A 4,276-nucleotide genomic window follows, 5' to 3' on the forward strand; every position below is an offset into this window, starting at 1 on the left:
CACAACATGCAGTGTCTAATGGCATCCGAAAGCCGTAATGCATCAAGTAATACATGATATCTATTGAGAAAGAAACTTTGTAACAGCCCGTTACGTACCGGTATTGTTAACATTAATTATGATATTAAGCGCAGTTACAATCACAGCAGTTCATTTGAAAAAACGAGAATAAATTTTTTCTGACTATTACGCGAGCATTTAAATCATAAAAAGCGTAATAATTAAAAGCTGTGACCGTAACCATAAACTCTTGCGGAAGACTTATTTTAACTATTTTTATAACTTACATCATTTATTATGAGTTACTAAGGAGTTCCCATAAACTCACTTAGCCTATTTCCAACTTTACATTTTTACCAATTCGAACATGTTTCACTCTAAATTTTTCTGCGACCAAACCGATCGCAACCAACCCTTCTTCTTAGATTATATTTTTGTATTACTTAATTCCCTTTTTAACAAGCTATCATACGCTCAATTCGGAGCTCATTTTCTGCGGTTATCGCCGTTTGAAGTTGGATAAGCAATTAGCCCAAACAACCCCAAAAACAGCTCCAAACCACTCACATTGCTCGAATTACTGCACTCAATCCCCTCAACCAAGTACTCTCAAATTTTTATCCTACAAACTAGACATCTCAAACTTCATTTTGATATATCACACACTCAATTTGACTGAGAAACGAAGCGGGAATTAATTTCCCAAATCCGGTCCAGAATCTGCCTCAGGTGCAGGGGCACATGGGCAGTCCGTGTTTCTCTATTTTTTTCAGATCGAAGATCAACCCAGAATTTCCTAAAATTTTGACACAAGGTAGAGGACATCTCAACCTTCAAAATGGCGTATGGCACGTCCCTAGGGGACCTCTATGGAGGGAAATATGCTCTCCCGAAGTTCGCCTAAAATCTGCCAATTCTACAGAAAATTCGCCAGAGTTTCCTTTGTTTTTCCAATAATCCCAAATTTGTAAAAGGTCCTTTAACCTCAATTGTACCTAATAAACACATGATAATACAACAATAATCCAATGGGTGGCACACACAAGGACCAACAACGCCTTGGGGCACTTACAACCCAATCCAGTTTATAGTTATTAAACATAGAGTCCATATTAATCATTCTTAAGTAGTTGCAATCACTAACACCTTTTTCATGCATATTTCCATCATACATATTATCATAACCTAAAATAGGCCTAAGGCCCTTCCATCATAGTTAGACATGCATCAATACTATTACAATATGGCTTTACAAATTACAACTTGAAACTAAAACTTCAAATTACATTCTTCTAAAATTTCAACTTAATTAAAAGACAACATAACCAAATACATCACTACTAGACTTAGGCAAAATGGCATGAACAAGATGCTAATGAAGATACTAATAAATACAAATGACATGTTCATGCCCTAAGTCTAGCCTAGGCCACACGGCCAACAAAATGCAAAATAAGAAACGCTACATCGCTCACTCTACGGGCCTCTTGCCCGAGGCTCCTGCTCCACTGCTACCTCCTGAAATAAATGCCCCGAGACGGGGTGAGATATACGAATATATCTCAGTAACCAAGAGGTTCTGGAGAAAACTCCACCCAATGGTTCACTTCGATGCATATCAATAGAATACAACAACCACTTTGAAAACGGGATATAGCAAGGGATTTAGAGAATGGGGAATATAAAGAAAACAAAATACGACGATACGGGATGGTAACCCCAATTCCACGTACGCCCTCGGCATATATAAGCCTATGGGTATCATCCAAGGTGTGTTCACAGAAACCACAACCATGATGCCCAAACCAACCAAAACGCCAAAGACATTCCTAGTGTGCTCCTACCCGGATCACACACCATGACCGCAGTCAACTGGAACTCCCTCCTGGAGACCTATCCAGCGGAAGTCCGAAAATGCCCGAAGGCTAATAAAACTGTCTACTGGCCAGAGACTCGGTACTGCAGTACCCATAGCAATAATGCATGCATGCTCATGTGTTCTATACTATTCATACACACTTCCTACCGTTGCCATCAACTGGCAAGGTGGAACAGAAAAGGGGAACAAGCCCCAGTACCAAGAGGTTACCTTAATTCGTGTTTCCACAAGCTCCGCAGCAGCTTATCCCTCAACTCGGTACACAGCGGAATGCCTACACAGAGGACATTCCCAATCACTCTCAGTTCAACCCATACATGTTAATTTATAATTACACATGCAATGAACCAATTTCTTACCTCAATCCACTTGGTCCAAGACCAATGGCAACTCACTGAATCAAGATTCGGGATTCAAGTCGATGTACGGCAACCTATAAAATCACATACAACCATCAGCACGCGTCAAATAACGTCAAAACGTCAAAATCACAAAATCTCCCCATCCACCCTTGATGGTTCGGCCAAATGAGTGTTAATTTGAGATTTATTTTTCTAAATTTTCTTTCCCATTTTATTATGCCTCATTAAGTTGTCAAGAGGCCAATTCAAGTGCCGTTTCGTCATTTTCGCGTCAAATTACATCAGAACGCGAAAACCGCAAAATCCCTCTTTCCTCCTTGAAGGTTCGGCCATCTATGTGTTATTTGGGGATTTATTTTTCTAAATTTTCTTTCTCATTTTAGTACCCATCCTTGGGTTGCCATAAGGCCATTTCAACTGTCGTTTCGCCGTATTACGACATTTACGCATCGTATTGCGAAATATTTCACTCTAGGTTCTTTATGCCAACTAAACCGCTTATTATTTTTCCATTGATTCTAACACTTGCCAACCACCACACAACCCATCTAATTACCTTTTTAACACATAATTCATCACTCAAACAATTTCCAACAACATAAATTTCATAACTTTCCTTTAAAGGCCAAGTTGCATCCTATGGCAATTCTAGGATTTCCATTCACTTCTAATCACTCCACATCTCACACAACCACATTATATCATCATATAATCATACCACAATTCATCAAACAATGCCTCAACACAAAATTCCAAAGTCCCAAAATCATGACCTCAAATTCACTAAGTTAAAATCATCACATTTCACCTAAAATTTTCATTGCATTTCTAGCATTAATACATCATTCTAAGGCATTATCATCTAATACACATTTTCCAATTGAGCTCCCTAACACAACACATCATCAAATCAAGCTTTAGGTTTTCAAAAATTCAATCACAATTAAACCATGTAAATGGGATGGAAACATACTCACAACAAAGGCTAGAAGCTAACCCAAGACTCCTCCAAGCAATGGAAGATCAAAAGCTCCATGAACATCCAATTTTCTTCAAATTTTCGGATCTGATTTTTGCCAAATGCTCCACAAAGAGGCGATTTCAAGGCTTAAGAGTGGTACCAATGTGTTTAGAAGGTCTTTTCCAACAAATTTCAACACAAATTTTGTTGGATTTGGTGGAGAAATGAGTGATTTGTGAAGAAAAGAAAATCAAGAAGAAATGGGCATGGGGGAGGCTGTTCCAGCGTGAAGAAGAAGGAGGGGAGGAGAGAGAAAGTGTGAAGAAATGGTGAGTTTGACTCACTTAAGTCACAGGCGGGTCCCACACGCGTTTTAACTTTAATCAATCACCTAATTTCAACCACAAATTCATGACCTACGTATTTTTCTTGTTCATGTCATATTTTTGTTTCCCCAAAATACTGATAAAATTTTCACGCTTATCGGTACAATTATACCGCAGTATTTTTCCACCGGAAAATCACTATTCATCAATTTTTCCCAAAATGACTCAATTCCATCAAATTTCATCAAAATCATATTTCCTAACTCAAAAAACCATTTATAACTCATATTTGGAACCTAGAGCTCAAAACTCAATCGGCACGTTTTACGGTGCAATCGTAACGCGATATTTTTACCCGCGAAAAAACACTATTCACTGATTTTTCTGAAACTTGCCTGTCCACTCAATTTTTCGTTCTGAACCCATTTCCAAGGTTATTTTTACCATCTGAGACCTTCTACTCAATTTTTATCTTCCTAGGGTTGCGTGTTGGCTAATTACCGTTTTGCCCTTTCTTTGTATTTTGGCCTAATCTTTAGGATTTTCACTAATCCATCACTTGACTGCTCACTTAATATTTTAATTACTTGATTTAAAATTGTGAGGTGTTATATTCACCCCAACTTTTTAGAATTTTGTCCGCAAAATTAAATCATACTTGTCCGCTAACTCAGGATATAGCCGGAGAATCTCATCCTCCCGCTCCCAAGTAGCCTCCTCAAGTGTGTTCCTTTACCACATTACTTTT

The 4,276-nt window shown here is 38.4% G+C and overlaps 1 long non-coding RNA gene across 1 annotated transcript; it reads right to left on the reverse strand.

Annotated features, from left to right (window-relative positions):
- Nucleotides 1–1,435: 1,435 nt before the first annotated feature.
- Nucleotides 1,436–3,617, reverse strand: LOC133306319 (uncharacterized). The gene is made up of 4 exons (XR_009750869.1): nt 3,215–3,617; nt 2,239–2,312; nt 2,090–2,153; nt 1,436–1,518 (listed from the first exon to the last, which is right to left on the reverse strand). It is a non-coding gene; the product is annotated as an uncharacterized LOC133306319 (long non-coding RNA).
- Nucleotides 3,618–4,276: the final 659 nt, after the last annotated feature.

The sequence above is a fragment of the Gastrolobium bilobum genome, unplaced genomic scaffold (assembly GCF_033153095.1).
Source record: "Gastrolobium bilobum isolate Gb01-03AN ecotype WA unplaced genomic scaffold, APGP_CSIRO_Gbil_v1 utg1115749, whole genome shotgun sequence".
Taxonomy (NCBI): domain Eukaryota; kingdom Viridiplantae; phylum Streptophyta; class Magnoliopsida; order Fabales; family Fabaceae; genus Gastrolobium; species Gastrolobium bilobum.